A 20,675-nucleotide genomic window follows, 5' to 3' on the forward strand; every position below is an offset into this window, starting at 1 on the left:
TTGGTAACCTTGGTGTATAGGGAGAAACTTCTCTTCCTTGTCTCCAGCCCCTCCAACTCTCACGTAGGAAAGATAAGGGAGTCCAGAAAAGGGATTCAACATAATAGTCCAGACAGGTACTCAACAAGAAAGTATTAATTATTTTTCCCTTTTTTTGAGGTCATAGAAATATAACTTTAGAATTTAGAAAAGAATTTTAGAGAACCTATTCTACCACCATCATCCCATTTTACAGATCAGGAAACTGGAGCCCAAAAAATAGTCCCAGTTCATATGGCTAGAAAATAACAGATGTGAGCTCTAGATCCAGATCCTCTAATTCCAAGCCAGTGTTTCCTGCACTAAACTGCAACCTTAACTCTCATTCTAAATTAGAAGTAATGCATTTTCTATACCAAATATAATTAAATAATCCATAGTGCTTGAATGCAACTCAATAATTAATGTGAAGAGTCATCAGTTCATTTCACTGAGTATTCATTGAGTGACAGAATAATTTAGTCTATGAACTTCCAACAACAACAAAGTGTATATATATGCATGAATTTGAAGTGATAAGTGAAGCATTGCTGAATCAATTAGGAGAAAATGATCAGTGATTAAAACAAATTAAAAGAAGAAACAAGTCATTTTTTTTGCCCTGAGGGAATACTTCTATGATTCAGTCTTTGAACTAGTTTTCATTATCTGAAGCAAAGAACATGATTTCATCTCAGAATCATAATAACTTGTAGAGGAAAATAGAAGTGCAGTAATATATTGTGGTGAGGCCAATTCTTAATAAGGTCAATAATAGATTGACAATCAGTTACATGTCAAAACCCATTAAAATAAACCCTAAAGATATACCAACATTTATAAAAACAGAATGATTATTGCTTCAAATACATTTTTTTTTAGTTTTTTTTTTTTTTGCAAGGCAAATGGGGTTAAGTGGTTTGCCCAAGGCCACACAGCTAGGTAATTATTAAGTGTCTGAGGCCGGATTTGAGCTCAGGTACTCCTGACTCCAGGGCAGTTTCTCTATCCATTGTGCCATCTAGTCATCCCTCAAATAAATTCTAAAGAAGTATTCTATAATTTGGAACTAGGATATTTATTTTTAAATTGATATTTAATTTTATCCATTCCTTCAACAAATGGGTTATTGAATGCCTACTATGTGCAAAGTACTATGCTGTAGAAGATCTTTTTTTTAAATGAATCTTCATTCATCTCCCCAAGGAGCATAAATCCAACTCTTCTAATCAGTTGATATGAAATTTAATCAGAATCACATATTTTTATGTAGTTTTTCAATATGCCAGTGGAACATTATGGTATCAGAGAATTGTTTGGAGTAACAGAGAGGGTAAATAACTTGTCCATGATCACAAAAGGGAATAACTGAATCTAGAACTTTCTGACTTCATCACTGCCTCTCAAGAATCAATATTTGATTGTTCTAATTTCTTTATAACTATCAAAATCATTTACAATTACTTGTATATGTGATAAATTCAATAGATTAGAGACCAACTAAGTACAGATAACTGAATATTTCTAATAAAGAAATCAGACATTTGAAAGCTAATGATCAATAAAACAAACACCTATTATGTAAAAGTGAACACAGTAAAGTATTATATTTATCCCAACTAGTACAGACAAGATGCACTATAAAAGTATAGATCAGATTTGGAAGTCGTAAATTCATTGCATTATCAATTTGAAAAGGAGCCCAAAGATCATCTTATTTAACTTTCTCATTTTACAAAACAGGGAGTCAAAACCCAAAGCTCTTGATGGACTTGCTCAGGATCACAAAGTTACTTAATTTTAGGGACTAAAGCAAGACTGAGTTCTTTTTTAATTTGTCACATGGTCTCTGATACAACATGACTGTGGATTGTAAGGTAGAGGGAAAGTGAGAAAGCAAAGTTGATCATACTCATAAAGAAGATGGGTGTAGAATAATAGAATTCAGATAAATGAAACATGTAAGGACAAGGGGAAACTTTCTGAAATTTAATATTGAATCATGAATATTCATAAAGATTTTAAGATCGTAACATTATATCTCCTTTAACATTTAACAACTTTAAATGTCAGAATATTTTCCCCTTTTTACATAACCCTAATCTTCCATTATTTGTTATTGTTATACATGAGCCTGAGATGCTAAGCAGTAAATTACTATTTTCTATGTAAGAAGGATTCAGTAACTCCACAAAGTAACTAGAATACATCTTAATCTTCATAGAATCATAGAAGACATAAATTTAGAAATAGAAGGGCTCTTAGAAGACTTCAAGTCCAACCATCTCATTTTACTGATGAGGAAATTGAGATCAGAGAAGAAATATGACTTGTTCAAAAACATTCCATTCCATTCTAGGCAACATATTTAGCATTTGTCTTATTTTCCAAATTTCATTTTGACTGTTTTCTTAAAAGGCAGCTAAGAGACTCAATGGACAGATAAAGTGTCTAGCCTGGAGCCAGAAAGACTCCTCTTCCTGAGTTCAAATCTGACCTCTGACTCTTACTAGCTATGTGATCCTGAACACGTCATTTATCCCTGTTTATCTCAATCTTCTCACCTATAAAAGGAAAATTAAATGACAAAGCACTCTAGTATATTTGCCAAAAAAATAACAATTAAATCACAAAGAATTGGCACAAACAGAAATGACTGAACAACAACAAATTCTCTACATATTTTACTTCAGACATTCTACTCTCTTTAGAGGCTTGAGACAAGAATTCTGGATTCAATATCCTTCTAAATGTGTGATATTGTCTATAATGGTATTATCACCTTATGGTTTCTATTGCTTATATTCCCCTTTGTTAGTAGCTGTATTAGGGATTTATTTTTTATTTTTTCTAACAATTTCACTATCCTGCTGACTCAGGTAACCTTGTTAGTCATTGAATTTTCATCTTAAATCTAAAAATAGCCATCTTTAATTCCTCACACACATATGTGTGAGTATACATACATATATATATATATTCTTCATATATGACAATTCTCTCAGTTATTCTTACTGAACAATATCCTTTTCATTTCTGAACACATCTGAAGCCTGCCATCTGTTGTTATCTTAACAGGGATTTTCACACTTTCACTGATGTATCCACCTATTTGTTCAACAAATATTTATTTATTCATTCATCAAATATTTCTTGAGTGCCTATTCTATACTACACACAAGTTCCTGTAGATAATACAAAATGAAGAAAACCTGGTGGTCCCTTGCATCTATTTGTAGAATTGTAAAAGAAGAAAGGACAAGTATATAAGATAAATACAAATTATCATATGAATTCGAAGTTGGCAGTGGTAACAAGATTGCAGAAAATAAAAAAAAAATGCTTCATCAGGAAGATGATATTTAAAATGTATAATAATAATAGCCCTTATTTCAGAGCAGCATTTTAAGGATTAAATGATATAATATATGCAAAATACTTGGCAAATTTTAAAGTGCTATCTAAGTTTCATCTATGACTTATATAAGTTATTGATATGTTTCATCATTTTGTCCTCTAAATTTCCCAATTGCCCCCACGTGCAAAAATTTCCCTTAAATCAAAGAGGAGAAAAAAAGGGGGAAGAGTGCATGAGCCCATTTTCCCTAGGTATATGTAAAGATAAAAGATCACTCTATCCCTAACAGGGAAGAGAAAGGTCTATAGACTATTTTGTTATTGAAACAACAAAGACAGAGAAACTAATCACTGTATGCATGTGGTATGCAAATGAGTATGGGACTGGGGAGTGGGGAGTTGGAATGGAAAGATCTCAATAACCCTGATGAAGGGGAGTCTAATTTTCAACCCAATAGTACCAAAAGATAACTTTCTTCCCATGTCTTCATTATAAGCCATTGTGCTTCCCTTGAAGAGTAGGGTTCTCAAGTGTGGGGGAAAAAGAGCACTAAAATAAATCTCTGAGTGGTGTGGTATTGCTATAGAAATCTGTAATTTTGATTGGTTTTTCTTATGTATTTATGTTCCCTGTAAAATATGTGTATGAAAGGAATTCTTGTATGCTGAACTATTCTGCCAAGATACTTGAAGTCTTGGGCAAAGGAAGCATAAAAGAATTTGCTAATGACTAATCTGTTCCAAGAACAGCAATAGCTGTTTCCTTAAAAATGACTTCTGATTTATTCTTCCAATTCTCCCCTGTTACTTTGCAATCAATAAGGGGACTTTACAGTATGTCTATGTGACCTTGATCTTTGTTATTCTTATATTTGTGGCCTTGGACAGATGTAACACCTACATAGCCACTATCTAAGGGACATGTACAGAGACACAAGTAACACTCTCTTGTCCTCAAAGTATTTTCTTAAACTAAATGATGCTACAGTTACAAAGAACAAGAGGGAGCAGTATTAATGCAACCATTTCAATCCCCAATACTACTTCCATTCACTAACCTCAATACCAGCTAATCCAAGTACCTCCACCAAAGGCCCCTATCAAGTGTTGGTCATTTACTATAAATGGAAACCCCGTTTAATTGTCTGTCTTTTGGAAACATTTTCCAAAGGTCCCAGAATCAACCAATGTACAATGCCCTCCTTTAACTGACTCTGACACCAAGAGAATGTTTCCTTAAAGGTTATCCTAGTCAAAACTTTCCTGAAACCTATGGCATAGTATCCCTTTCATGAAGGAATTCCTCCATGATTCTCACCAGTCTTGTTTCCTTCTCTCCTTTAGGGCCTTGCATTCCAGATTGCCTTAGCACAATTTCCTCAGTGTTGAGAGTCCCTGATGTATATTATTGATACTTGATTGCATAGGCTCATAGATCCCCTTCTGGCCTCTGGCTTTTGCTCCTTTTCTCTTTAGTAACCATTCCCCAGGTTTATGATCATGATTCTATTTATTTGTTATTTTTCAAAGTAATTAATTATACCACAATAAAACCTCAATAATAAAGCTAATCAGATTATTAGAAAGTGGGTATAATCTCTTTTCAATTTCATTAATAAAGAGAATTTCCTTACCTACCAACCTGCCAGTGCATATTCAACACCTCTGAAACTTCATCTTAAAGCAGAGGTCTTAATGCCAGGGGAACCTTTGGCATACTAGAGAAGTCTATGGATCTCTTCTCAGAATAAAGTTTAAGATACATACAATAAATACCTAGGCTTTTTTAGGTTAGTGAAAAATTTTTTTAAATTTTGTTTTCCTATCTAAGTTTGCCAACCTCCTGAAATATCTTCATGAACCTTTAATAAACCTTATCTCAGAGTTGCCTAGGGAAGTGATATGTTATGTGGCCAGCCTAGAATCACACAGGTAATATGTGTGACAGATTTATTTTGATGTATAAAGGTGAGAAAACCCACCAAAATTTGTTGTTTGGTTGTTTCAGTCTTATCTAATTCTTTATGACCCTGTTTACTATTTGATTGGCAAAGATACTGGGAGAATTTATAATAACATTTTCTACCTCATTTTGTAGATGAAGAAACTGGGTTTCTTTCAAAAACAGGGTTATGACACAGTTAGGGTCATATAGCTAGTAAGTGTCTGAGGCTAGTTTTGAACTCATAAAGATGAATCTTCCTAATTCCAGGTCAGGAGCTCTATCCATTCACTGTAGTACCAAACTATACCATGAGTGAGAGGCTAAATTTGAACCTAGATCTAAAAGGCTGGTTTTTTAATCTATTACGCGACACTATCACTCTTTTATCTGTCATAATTCCTCATAGGAGTGACCTTCCTTGGCTTTGCTCTCCAGAATTAGAAGCAGAAAAATTGATCTGAAGTCTGAAAATTCATAGTAGATTCCTGGGTTTATAGTTTATTTACTGTCTCAATTTTCTCATCTATAAAATAAGCATAATTGTTAATTTACAATATGCTCCTAGATTTCTTGTAGAACCAAATATGCAGGATTACATTTGTAATGTACTTTTAAAGTCTTTATGCTTCCTATAAATTCCAGATTATTATTAGTAGTAGTGGTAGTAGTATTATCACTTTTACCTATGGTAAAGTCTAATACTTCTAATTTCTGCCTGTTACTAAAAAGAAAAAATAGTAGATTCATTGATAATCAGAAAATTATTGAAACTAATAGCTCAGCAACAAAATAATATAAAGCTCAAGTCTAGGAGACAATTCAAATTGTTCAAATAACTCAAATCTGAATCCTTGGTCAATATAAGACAGGTTTCTGTTGACCAAATAGCTTTTTATAAATTCTAATGCTAAGCCTGCAGTTTATTTTAAATATGTAGTATTGATTTAGAATGCTAATTATTTATTCTACTGATAAACTTGACTCTCTTGAAATTCCTCTTAAGAAATGAGGTGCTTAAGCTCATCTGATACTTCCAATTTTGCTTGGAAACCTATCTAATCTGGTTGGAGTTACTTCATAGCAGAGGGCAGAGTAGAGACAAAATACTGAGTTAGAACAAGCTAAGCTAAATTAGTCTCTGTACTTTCAAACCTTCTTTCTGTGTCTTCTTTTCCTTTTTTAATATTTTTATTCAAAAAATGTATTCAAAAAAATCAAACAATTCCACATACAAGGTAAAACAGTAAAAAAAGATTGTTTTTGGAACTGTCTTATTTTTTTTTCCTTCCAGATAACTCCTTCAGCACTAAGAATCCTCCTCTAGCCCTCCTTCAGAACCTTCTCTTCTTTTCAGCATGTTTTCCCCTCTTCCCCATAACTTCTTCCTGATTTTCCTCTTTCAGAATGGCACCCCATTCTTCCAATCACCCAGGCTTGCAATCTCAATTTGATTCCAAGTCATATATAGCCAGAGGAGCATTTGAGAATTGTTTCAAATAAAAACATTTGTGAGCAGAATCACCTAGTACATTTGTTTTCCAAGTTAATTGCCCTGCTAGACCATACTAAATATTAGCTATTCCAAGTCTGAAGACTTAAGCTAAATCAGTCCATTTTCAAGTCATCTATACATATAAAACATTTGCTTTGATCATCAATTCACCAAGTAAAGTAATTTACCAATTTATACCTTTTAAGTTCAGTTAACACATAACATAAACTGATTCTGGATATCAATGAATTATTGATATCTTCAATAGCCATCAGCTGAATTGAAAGCCCCATATTTTGGCCTAAAACTATTGTCCACATTCTGCTGGCTTGACACCCCTAAAGCCAAATAATAATGAAGCTGGAAATGTTCTTACCAGACTGTCTTTTGATGAATTACTTTTATTTTTTCCTATAATTTTAAGTAGAAATTTATATGGCAATAATTGAACAGTAGTAAATGCTAGATTATTTATCATGTTTCATAATTTGTCAACCTTAGTTTTAATTATTATTGCCCTTTTCCCTTTACCAATAAATCTGGGGACTAAACCAAGTCATCAAATGATAAGCATCTATATTAAAAGAGATGTGATAAAGGCATACAGAGATCATGGTACCCTTCAAAATGCTGCCTGCCTTACCCAACCAACACTGCTTGGCAACAACCTCATTAGAACATTGCAACCAATCACACCATGGTAACATCACTATTATTCCACTACCCTGTCCCTCTCTTTCCTCAATCATACCATGGAATTAACCTGTCCTTAGAATGTCATTTTGCACTATCCTTTTCTGGAGGAATTGGTAAATTATGTTAAGTGAAGTATTGGCATATACAGACCCCTGCATTTCTTATTCAAATACTTGTAAAAATAAGTCTCTTTACACATATCATTCAGTACTAAACCACCTGCTCTGAAGTCTATATGCAAATGTTATGCCTCATTACATTTATATGTAACAAAAGGTATTTAAAGTTCAAGTAGTAAAGCTCATACTCACAGATTGGCAGAAATTTTTATAGCCACTTAGCTAGTTTTATTCTAAAATATTAAACTGAAGCAATTTACATAAACTGATAGAGGCCTATGGCCAATTCAAAACAATCAATATTAAAGGAGTCCATATTCAATGGTGCAATGGACAGAGTAATGAACCTGAAGTCAGAAAATCAGAATTAAATTATACCTGAGACATTTGTTATCCATGTGACTCATTTAACCTATTAGAATTTACTTTCTTTACATTTAAAATAAGAATGAAATTGGTACCTATCTTAATAGAGTTGCTGTGAGAAGCAAATGAGATAATTTTGGTAACTGCTTTGCCAACTTTTTAGTACTATACATATATATATATATACACATTCTAACCATTTATATAAACTGATAATTTTCCATTAAGTAAAGACTGGGCTCTGCTCTAGACCCAGGAAGAAATACAAAGATCAATCAATACTGTCCCAATGTTCACAGAGTTTATAATCAATTCTGTATATTAGCTCATATTTATGTAATATTTTGTTTGACAAAGCATTTACCTTACAAGAACCATGTGAAGAAGACAGGATATATTTTATTAAGTCCATTCTTTAATAGTATTTTACAGCATGACTTAGAGAAGATAGAATTCCCCAAAGGACCACCCTCTTAATAAATGTCAGAGCAAGGACTCAAATCAAAGCTTTTAGAAAGTGAATCTATGTGTCATACTTGGTTCCATTAACAAATATTTATTGTTTATTATGTTCAATATATTAGAGATATATAAAGATTAAAAAATTACACCATCCCTGCTCTTGAGAAGTTCATAGCTTATATGCCAGGAGAAAGGATTAGGAAAGTCACATGAATACATGGAAATAGCTGGGGTGGAAGAACTCTTATAAAAGCTATAAGGAAGATTAAAATGGAACAAAGTTAGCATTCTTTACTGGGGGTTCACAGACATGCCAAAAGATTTACAGATGGATGGGGGATGGGGGGAGAGGAGGTCCATGAACTTGGAGATAAATAGCTATAGCAATAGAGATGATAGAGATAGATAGAGATAGAGATAGAGATAGAGATAGAGATAGAGATAGAGATAGAGATAGAGATAGAGATAGAGATAGAGATAGATAGAGATAGAGATAGAGATAGAGATAGAGATAGAGATAGAGATAGAGATAGAGGGAGATATCTTTATTTTCACAAGTCAGTTTAGCACTTTCTACAATTACAAATGTACCCAATAACCCATAGCCAATGTTAGGCTTTACCAGCTTGCCAAATAAGTCTAAAACACAAAAAAATAACAACCCCTGAACTAGAGGATATTAAGAAAGTCTGCCCAGGGAAAATGATTCCTGAGTTGCATTTTCAGGGAGGACAGGCATAAATTGGAAGAGAATAAATTCTAGCCATGGAAAATGGCCTTCTGTGAATGCAGAGAAGAAAGAAAGCAGCTTAGAAATCAGTCTGTGCTACCATTGGACTTAACTGGAGAATCCATAAAATAAGGCAGGGAATATGGGTCAGTAACTCAACAAACATTTCCTAAGCATAATAATAAAATTTCCTATACCAGGGACTTGCTAAAAGCTGTGAATATGAAGAGATAGACAGCTCCTGTCCTAAAAGAACTTAGAATCTAGTGGAGTTAGGACCAGTTTGTAGATGTCAGATGAAAGTCTTTATATTTTATTATGAAAGTAAGAGAGAGTCACTTAAAAGGTTTGGAGGAAGGTAAATAATGTGTTCAGTACCATGCCATAGGAATTTATTGTGGTAATTATATAAAAGATGAATTGCAAAAAGAAGAAACTGATGTTAGGAAGATCAATCAAAAGGATATTGCAATAGTCCAGTAAAGAAGAGAGGAGGTTCTGAACCAGACTGGTCATGTGAATGATTCCAACTAGATTTTTAAGATCATGACTTATCAGATGCAGTAAAAGTAAATAAAGTGATTTATTTTTCTTCTCTGTATCAGATTAAACTTTGAATATAGCATTCATTTTAATCATTTCTCTAATAATGGGATATTGACCTCTTGCATTGGTAACAGTGGTATTTTAAAATCAGATCTTATTTTATAATCTAGCTTTGAAGTTAGCGTTCAGCAAAATCTTTACAGGGAAAAAGACTTGTCTTTTATACTCCTTGGCTCCTAGTGCAAGGTTCAATGAAGAGTTCTGGAGCACATCCTTGAGATCACAAGTCCTCCTCCCCTTCACTGAAGAGCGCATAGATATTATCTGACTAATTCCCATCAGCTACAAGGACATTTTTAATTGGCTATTGAATCAGGACTAAAACACTAAAGTGGTGATCTTTGTCCTCAGTCTTTTCCTTCCTGTCAGGCTTGAGGAGGAAGAACAATTGCATTTAAGATGTGGAGAAGTTTTTCCCTCCACAAGGCTTGTCCCATAAGAACAAGTCTTCCTATGAACATCTGTGTCTTAGATGGGGTAGCTTCCTTTTTGTGTCTTATTTCCCATGGTGCAGAGGTCTCAAAAGGCAGCTGGTATCACCATCCTTTCCTGGGCACCTGAAATTCAATATCAGCAAGAGCAGATTTAAAAGTACCAAATGTCCATCTCACCAGATTTGAGAGGCCTAGAGGATTGCAAAAAAAAAAAAAAACTCTAATTTGACACTGTTGGTCTTGTATAATTTTATTTTGTTTTTTAACCTAGTCTCAGTGAAACTAGAAACACCAACCAGTTCAATCTCCCTTGGAATAATTTGCTTCAAACGAGAATCTTTTCTCTACAGTAAATGCATTCCACTAGTCACAAAAAAATGATAGGTCACAAATATAACATTACTATGGTACTACAAAAAAACAATGAAAATGAAGCACAGCACATGCATCCAAAATGACCTACTCTTTGTTCTATTTATAGAAGTCCACTGAAATTGTACTAGCTGGTCTATGAATCCTAGATACCACTGTCTGAATCAGAAAACTTACATTGAGCAAATCAGAGGAAAGTTCAGTTCTTTACATTTAGACTGAGCACACATCTGGATGATTCAATCAATCAAATTTTATTGATTTAGTGTCCTTAGTGTTCAAACTCATGTGTACCATGGGGACAGAAAAAGAAAATCTTGGTAAATTTTAACCCTGAACCAAAACACTATTTATTCTGAAATCTAAAATTAACTTCACAACATCTGTGTTATAGTCCAAATTCACAGAAAAGTTTGATTCCATAATTGGTTCCTTTGAGAAAGAAATATGAGTCACAAGGATTAATGGCTTGCATCCTGGGTTTTTTCCCCCCTACAAATTAGTACCCAACATAGAAGTTATACAAATTTGTTTTAAATATAATTTCCTACACTAAATTATGAATATCCATTTCTGAGTGATAAACTGTAGTTTCATATCACAAATGAGATGCAATGTCTCATGGCAAAACTTACTTTGTGACAAAGCTCACATTTTTAATTATCATCTCATCAATTAAAATATAATCAAAATCTAACCAAGAAGAGAAAAAAATGGAAATGCCTGTGATCATGTGTTCTAAGAAACTAAAAAACAAAGGAGAAAAGCAAAGAAAAGAAAGAATAAGTTGTTGCAAAAACCAGTGCAGTTTTAAACTTTAATAGTTAAAAATAAAACATTTTTACAAATACCTCATTTTACCCTAACAATAACTCTGAGAATAGGTACTATTATTATCTCTATTTTACAATAAAAAAACATACTGAGCTAGAGAGTGACTTGCCCAGGGTCATATAAGCAGTAAGTGTCTGATACTGGATTTAACATCAAGTCCAATGATGCTCCAGTTGTTTCAGAGAAAGTTCTGATGATAATTAAAAAAGAAAAAGATTTTCAAAAGTGTGAAGTTCATCTAATTCATTCCATAAGCATTTATTAAGTACCAATTATGTATCAGGCATTGTGCTAAGCAATGAGGATACAAAAAGAAGCAAAAGACAAATCTGTCCTCAAGAAGGTTTACAAATCAAGTTCAATCCTGAAATGAATGGATAAGAGTAAACAGTATTTTAGAGAGTTTATACAGCTTCTTCAAGTAGTTATCATTCCAAAAAGGTGGCTAAATAATGGAAAAAACTTGGATCAATGAATACTATTTTAAAAAATAACAGCCATGTTAGTGTGAATCAATTTTAACAATCTTAGGATCTATAATTTATAGAAACTTTTGAGTTCAACACCCTAATTTTGCAGATTAGGAAACTGATAAACAGACATATTAAGTGACCAGTGTCACATAAATACTAAGTATCTAAGATAGGATTAGTACTCAATTCTTTCTCACTCTAGAAGTAGCATTCTATTCAGTGTATCACCTAATTGCCAAAAACAGAAAGGTCTCACATATACTAAAATATCAATAATAGACCAATCTTTCTTATAAAAGCAAAAAGGAAACTAGGAAGAAAATTGATGACCATCAGCTGCGGAATGAACTGACTATACTTGATGAAAGTAAAGGAATATTATTATGCCCTAAAATATCACAAATATGGGAACATATGGTTCTGTTTCAAACTCATAATCTGATTTTTCCATAGCATTGGAAGCATTGAAGTGGGCAAGATGGGGCCATAGAATAATGAGAAGAGGGTGTATCATAGATCCACCCCCTATTGCCCCAACTATTAGGCAAAATGGGCAAAGTAATTCAGAGAAATATGTGAAGATCCATATAGTTTGAACACAGCTTATATAGATCCAAAACAAAAATAAGTACAATTCCTATATTAAAATAAATGAAAATAGCATGAAAAGTCAACTATACTCATACTAAATTCAAAGACTGATATTGTTTACAGAGGACACATGAGTAGCTCCACCTTATATGAGTGGTGAGTTCTGCTGGTGCCAATAACTGTTCTATCAGTTATGCTCACTATATTTGTCCTTTTTTACTTAACTGTTCTGCATGTGTATGTGCATGTGTGTGTGTGTGTGTGTGTGTGTGTGTGAGCAAGCACATGAAGGTTTGTGTTTGTGGGTGAATATTGGTACATAAGAACATATAAAATATTATTAAGGCATTTTAAAAGACAAATTCAAGAAACCATGATTTTGTAGGTATAGGCAATCTTACCACTAGTATTATCATAATCTCTCTGCCTTAGTTAATGGTTTCATGAGTTTCTTTAATTTGAAATGTTTATTAGCTGGCAACCAACCTTCTAGTGATGAAGTTTTCTAAGCTATGTTAGACTGACTTTCAGGTCAACATCTGTGGGGATAAATCTATAATCAAAGGCATTTTAGCTAAGTAGAAACTTTCAGAGCTTAAATTCCAAAATTCCAATTAGTCTTTAAAAACTCAAAGATATGTCTATGGTATGTATTAATACATATATATATATATATATATATATATATATATATATATACATATATGTATGTATACTGAAAAGGCACCAAGTCACACTTTAGTGGAGATTTAGTATAAAGCACAACTACAAATATGTTTTATATTTATAGTTAACTCAATACTGCATATGCCAAGTACAGTGGTAATATCTTCTGATGTTGTTTAGTCTTTGGTATCTTTTGTGAAGGCAGAGGAGACAAAGTGGGATCCTTCATCATCTTGAGTTAAAAATGATTGAAGTTCATAGTCAAGGACCAGATTACCTAGTCTTTGTTGGTCCTAAGGTATACATCCATATCATTTAGCCAGGCCAATTCCCAGGTACATAGGGCCAACTCTACCTAAGAGTTATCTTAACCAGTGAATTTAGGTTCGTAATTAATCTGAGGAATTTAGCTTTTTGGTATGGAGTTCCAAATTTAAAAAACTTGACTTGAGCTATGAGGTAAAAAAAACCTTTATAGTTTACATTGAACAAGAAAAACAACCAGTCAAAAAAGGTTCAACTTGTATGATCTATTTTCAAGCAGGTCAGGAAAATCAGATATGAGGTCATATGAAGGATTAAGTATTTTGTGAAAGAAAAATTCTTATCAGAGATAGAAATCTCAATTCATAGAATGGGAGTGGTCTCAAAACCTGAAATTAATGAAAGGTAGAGGACTCTAGATAATAGAAAATAGAAAAAAATAGAACTAGAAGTAATAGAAATATAAAAGAATGTTTGAGTTTATGCCAACGAATTGTGTGTGTGAGGTCCATTGATAATTAAACTAGAGGGCTGCAATAGGAAAACCCTTGCTTAAGCTTTAGACTCCCATAATCTATAATTGAAAAATTAAGAAATACATTCCTCATATCTGAGAACCTTCCAAAGCTCCAACCTCCCATATTTATGATAATAAAACAAGAATTGAGTTCATATCAAGTTTAGTAAATGGAATCAATGTTAAACAATCAACATGCATTCATTAAGTGGCTACTATGCACCAAGGCGCCATGATAGTCATGGGGAACAACAGGGATAACAATGAAACAGGTACTGCCCTTAAGGCACTTATATTCAACCAGGGTAAACAAAGTAAATGCAAAATTTAGAAAAAGAAAATACAGTTTTTCATAGAGTGAGATCCAGGAGAATCTCTTGGTCAAGCAAGGCTAAATTGCTCTCCAATGGGGAGTTCTATTTTGTCTATTATAGAACCTTCTATGTATATCTTCTCTGATTTTTGTTTTGCTATGATCTAGATGAATGGATTTCTTTACTATTTGCTGGGAGGCAGTGAGGGAGAAGAGGACATTTCTTCTCTATTAATGGAGATATCAAGGAAGATAGGGATATGAGGTGAAGATGAGAAGGATGAGCATTCCAGGAATGGATAATATCCCTATGAAAAGGTAGTTAGAAGGAATGTTGAATAAGAGTCATGATAAAAGGCAGTCAATTTTTCTGTTAATATTGTTCTTGTTATTTGGGTTTCCCTCCCCATCCCTCCCCAGAATACTGTGTGTAGGAAGAGAAATGTGTTATAATGCTTGGAATTGTGGATTGTGTTCAGTTTGTAAAATGATTTTCATACCAAATAGATGATCTTATATTTTATCTTAGAGGCAATGAAAATCACTGGAACTTCTTGAGGAAGCAGCTGCCATAGTAAAGCAACTCATCCTTTCAGAATTTTACTTTAGCACTTGTATGGCAGATCAAGACCCAATGCAAAGCAATCATTTAAAAGCCCATTGCAATACTCTGGGTGAGAGGCCAATACTCAGAATGAAGTTGACAGAAATAGGAATTTATGGAGGAAGAATCAACAGGATTGGGCAACTGCCTAGATATTAGATATGTGAGAGAGGGAAGAGTGGAGGCTGATCTGGTTGTAAACCTGAGCAACAGGAAGCATACTGGTGAGAGTTAGAGGAAAAATATGAGTTTTGTCTTGGATAGGTTTAATATAAGAATTCAGAGCTAGATATATAAACCTGACAAAGCAATGGAAATTTAATATATGGTGTGGAAGAGATAAAACCATCAGAGAAGGTATACAGAGAAGACTCCAGATAGAACCTTGAGTGATATGTTATTGTTCAGTCATTTTTCAATAAGTTCCAATCCTTTATGACTCCATTTGGGGTTTTTCTTGACAAATATACTGTAGTAGTTTGCCATTTCCATCTCCAGATCATATTATAGATGAGGAAACCAAGACAAACAGGATAAAGTGAGTTGCTCAGGGTCACACAGCTAGTAAGTATCTGAGGCCAGATTTGAAATAAGGAAGATGAGTTTTCCTGACTACAAGCCTGTTGCTCTATCCACAGTGCCACCTACCTACTCCTTGGGGGGAATATAGCCACAGTTAATTAGGTGATGTTACAGCAAGAGAGGGAATATGAACAACCACAGGAGAACCTGGAGAGAGGAGTGTCATGAAAACCCAGAAATTTTTTTCACACAGGAATATATCAAGTATGTAGAAAGAAAGGATATTCAACAACAAATATTACAAAGAGATCAAAAAGTATGAGGACTAAGGAAAGAATCTTATATCTAGCAATTAAAAGAACCTCGACAACTAAGAGAGAGAAAAATTTTAGGGGGTAAAGAAAATAGGAAGAAGAACATGAAAAAAATGGTTGGTTCCAAGGATCAGAATCGACAATACTACCAACACTGTTGTTGCTGCTGTTGCTGTTGCTGCTGCTACTTCTTCTACTAATAATGATGACAATAATGATGATGATGATGATGATGAAGAAGATGTCACATTTATTTACAGGTCTTTTTTCACAACAATCCTGTAAGATATAAAACCTGCACTTTTAATTCATTTTGGATTATTTAGGGAAGACCCAAAGTACAGAGGCTCATGTGCTGCAAGAGCTCCCATTGTGTGGTTCAAATGGATGAAGAAAAGATATTCCTAGTCTCTTTTCTTTCCACTGTTCTCCAAAATCTATATCCAAAGCTTGACCCCTTTTCCCATTAAATACAAGTCACACAATGAATACACATAGCAAATAGTAAAGAAATCCATTCATCTAGATCATAGCAAAACAGAAATCAGAGAAGATATACATAGAAGGTTCTATAATAGACAAAATAGAACTCCCCATTGGAGAGCAATTTAGCCTTGCTTGACCAAGAGATTCTCCTGGATCTCACTCTATGAAAAACTCTCCTCAGTCTCTAATGTGGCAAGTTGAGAATAGGAACATGAAGGAGACTGCCAGTTCCTTCAATGTCTTCAGTCTTTTGCCAGCAACCCGAAGTGGGGCTGGTCTTTTCCCCCCTTATAGGTGGAAGTTAAGCATGCAAAAGTAACCTGAAGCCTGAAGAAGAGTTAGACTTGAGGATCCTGGAGAAGACTGACTAGATTTTTTTCTATCTCCTTTCTCAGGGAATGCATGAAGAGAAAGTACCATTCCAATGGACTTTGCAGTAAGGGTTATATTCAGATAAATGGGGTCTTGCCCAGAGTTATGAAACTACTTACTGTATATTTATTTACATCCTTTGACACCCAATTCAAATTATCCTTTTACTCTATTATTGTCGCCTACTTTTCAATTTGTGAAATTGTTACCAGTTCTTATACTATTCCTTATTTTATGATAAATTCCATAGAGTAGGTATGCTATTATTTAAGAGTAAATCAACAGCCTAAGCTAGTGATTCTTGTTAAAAACCTAAAGAAAGTACACTGACGTAAGACTTAGACTTGCAAGTAGAAAGAAAAAATAATGAATTTAGAAGTCATAGCATGTTTATTATAGGTAGTCACATCACACAGATCTCAGCATTAATTTTATAGAAACTATTCTTTTAAATTACATTTCAGTATTTTTAGTAATTTCTACATTCTAATTCACATAACCATGTAAATTGTAAATTTTAAAAAAGAGCTCAATACTTGAGAAGCAAGTACATATTCATATTTAACATGAAAAAAGTGGATGCCAATTTTTCTAGATTATTTCTCTGCTATACCTGCAGAACCCTAATTGTTATATGTGAAGTGGGTCACCTGTACATTGTCCTAATCTTGATTACTATTTTGGTCAGGTTAGAAGAAAAAAATGTAATACAATGAATTTCAGAAGATATATAAAAATAATCTTAGTAGATGATCTATCATAAGCCATCAATAAACCTTCCATTGAAATGCGTTAAAATATTGACTGAATTAGTATTAAATTAACATGAGATTTTTAACATACCACTACTCTAATACTCTAATATAAATGATAAAATATGTTGACAAACTGCTCAACTATAATTTTATTATTGAGCTTGTATCCTATTTTTCCATATTTACTGATGATAAATTCAAATAATTTCAGTGTTAATTAGCAGAATTTATTCATTCTGATTTTGGAGTCTGACATTTTAAATAAGGGTTGGAATGCTTATAATTCATCACTTCAGAGGGCATTATTGTAATACCAGGTTCTTAGAAGGTCAAAATTTGTTGTCTTAGGAAAATGTGAAAAATAATTTTAATCAGTACAAAAACATTCCATTTGCCACTAGTTGATCTATTTTTAGATGAATTGCATCTCAGAGAAGTATTTTAATATGATTAATGTATATTGATCTGACAAGTATTAATGCATTATGTTGCAATATCTAAAAAGAACAATGATCTGATTCAATTCTTGCTCGTTACTACTTTATTGTTATTGGTTTTGATTTTGGTTTTTCATGTTTTTTTTCCCCCACAAGAGAGTGAGCCCTATTTCACTCACTGGTAAAAAGATCCAAACTGACAGTTTGATGTTCCAGAACAATAGACAGTATCTGCTGACAGCTATTACTTCACAAATGTCATGGTAACCACATTTAGAAACCCTGGGAGGAAAAATAAAATGAGAATTTGTTGGAGTTTTAAGGAGCTCCTCTGAAGGGGATTCCAAATTTCTTTTGGTAACCCAATTTAAAGCAGGAGAAAACAATTTTTCCTTATTCAATTGTAAAGCCTGTAGGCTGAAGTATAAGTTTTTGATGTCTTAAATGGAGTCATTATCTTCTTTGTATGAGTTCTTCAGAATTGGAAACTATTCTTTTAATCATGTTTTAGTGTTCCTTAGAATAAAGTATTTCAATTCAACATATTTTTTTCAATATTTGATTAAGTTCAGTTTTCTTTCATGCATGCATCCTCATGCATATGTGTATATATGTTTCATTTTGGATCCCATTGCTAAAGACTGGGCTAATAACAAAAAAAAAAAAGACTGGGTTAGTGAGGATGGTTTGCATATTGCATATATATATATATATATACACACATTGTATATATCCATATATATATATATATATATATATATATATATATTCATTCATGAATGCATATACAAATGTCTGACACCAATAGTGGACTAGAAGTTAGGAGACTAGGTCCTGGTGATGAGTCTGTCATTAACTATGTGACCTTAGGGACATTATTTCTTTTAGTCACAATAGCTTAACCTAGCTGTCCTTAATTTGGAACAACGTCATATATCTATATCTATATAGATAGATAGATAGATAGATAGATAGATAGATAGATAGATAGATAGATAGATGACTTTCTAGGTTGTGCTTTAAAAGATAAAAGACCCTAGCCTGGGGAGGCTAGGTGGCATAGCGGATAAAGAACCTGCCTCGGAGTCAGGAGTACCTAGGTTCAAATCCGGTCTCAGACACTTAATAATTACCTAGCTGTGTGGCCTTGGGCAAGCCACTTAACCCCGTTTGCCTTGCAAAAAAAAAAAAACCTAAAAAAAAAGACCCCACCCTAATTAACTCATGAAACCTTCCACGTGGATTGAACCAATGATTTCCAAAGTTTCTCATAAAAATGTTCAAAAACATTAGCATTTCCCAGGGATTTGGTTAGAAATTCCCTCTATTATTAATAACGAGTATCTGATATTTTTTAATTTTATTTATATATTTAGTTTCATCCATATGCACATGTATATTTTTAAGTTACAGAATTTCCTTCCACCTTCCCTTCCCACACCCCTGCCTTCAACAGTAAACAGGTTAGCATTGTACATATATATATATTTTGAATAAACATGTTTATATTTTAGTCATTTTCAATATGATAGATGGGTCTGTCTATTTTGGTTTTTCCTGGTTTAGGTATCAGCACCATGTTGATGTCATAAAAGGAGTTTGGCAGGATTCCTTTTTCTGCTATTTTTTTTAAATAGCTTATGTAGAATAGAAATTAATTGTTCCTTAAATGTTTGGCAGAATTCACTTGTAAATCCATCTGGAACTGGAGACCTTTTCTTAAGGAGTTTATTGATGGTTTCTTCAATTTCTGTTTCTGAAATGGGGTTATTTAAGCAATTTATTTCTTCTTCTTCTGTTAATCTAGGCAGTTTGTACTTTTGTAAATATTTGTCCATTTTCCTCCAGTTATCCAATTTATTGGCATACAGTTCAGAAAAAAAAGTTCTAAATTATCTCTTTCATTTCCTCCTTATGGGTGAATTAGTTCACTGCTTTCATTTCTAATACTGGTAATTTGGTTATTTTCTTTCTTTTTTTTTGTTTTGTTTTGTTTTTTAGGTTTTTGCAAGGCAAACGGGGTTAAGTGGCTTGCCCAAGGCCACACAGCTAGGTAATTATTAAGTGTCTGAGACCGGATTTGAACCCAGGTACTCCTGACTCCAAGGTCGGTGCTTTATCCACTATGCCACTTAGCCGCCCCATTTTCTTTCTTTTTTAAAAAAAAAATCAGATTAACGAAATGTTTGCCAATTTTATTGGCTTTTTCATAAAATTAACTCTTATATAAGTTTTATTTATGAGATGAATGGTTTTCTTGTTTTCAATTTTTAATAATCTTTCCATTGATTTTCAGTATTTCTAATTTGGTATTTAATTGGGGATCTTTAATTTGTTTTTTTCCTAGCTTTTTTAAAATTTCATAGTCAATTGATCTCTTTTTCTATTTTATTCATAAAGGCATTTGGAGATATAAAGTTTCCCCTCAAAACTACCTTGACTACATCCCATAAATTTTGGTATGATGTCTCATTATTATCACTTTCTTGGATATAATTATTGATTTTTCTATTATTTGCTGTTCAAGATGAAGTTATTTAATTTCCATTTAGTTTTTGGTTTATCTTTCCATTACTCTTGTATTTTGTTGTATAATGGTCTGAGAAGTGTGTATTTATTATTTCTGCCTTTCTGCATTCTAATAAAACATTTTTGTGGCCCAGTACATGGTCATTTTGATATAGGTGCTATGTACTGCCAAGAAAAAAAATATATTCTTTCCTATACCCATTAAGTTTTCTCCAGAGGTCTATCATATCTAAGTTTTCTAAGATTTTATTTACCTTCTTAACTTCCTTCTTGTTTATTTTCTGGTTAGATTTATCTAGTTCTGAGAGAGGGAGATTAAGGTCCCCCATTATTAAAGTTTTGTTGTCTATGTCTCCTTGTAATTCACTCAACCTTTCTTCTAGGAATCTGGATGCTATATC

General features: G+C 33.1%; 1 protein-coding gene across 2 annotated transcripts in view; it reads right to left on the bottom strand.

The window, feature by feature from the left end:
- Positions 1–20,675, bottom strand: part of CXH8orf34 (chromosome X C8orf34 homolog) — a 443,848-nt gene that overhangs the window by 392,024 nt on the left and 31,149 nt on the right. The window lies entirely within an intron of this gene.

The sequence above is a fragment of the Macrotis lagotis genome, chromosome X (assembly GCF_037893015.1).
Source record: "Macrotis lagotis isolate mMagLag1 chromosome X, bilby.v1.9.chrom.fasta, whole genome shotgun sequence".
Classification (NCBI taxonomy): domain Eukaryota; kingdom Metazoa; phylum Chordata; class Mammalia; order Peramelemorphia; family Peramelidae; genus Macrotis; species Macrotis lagotis.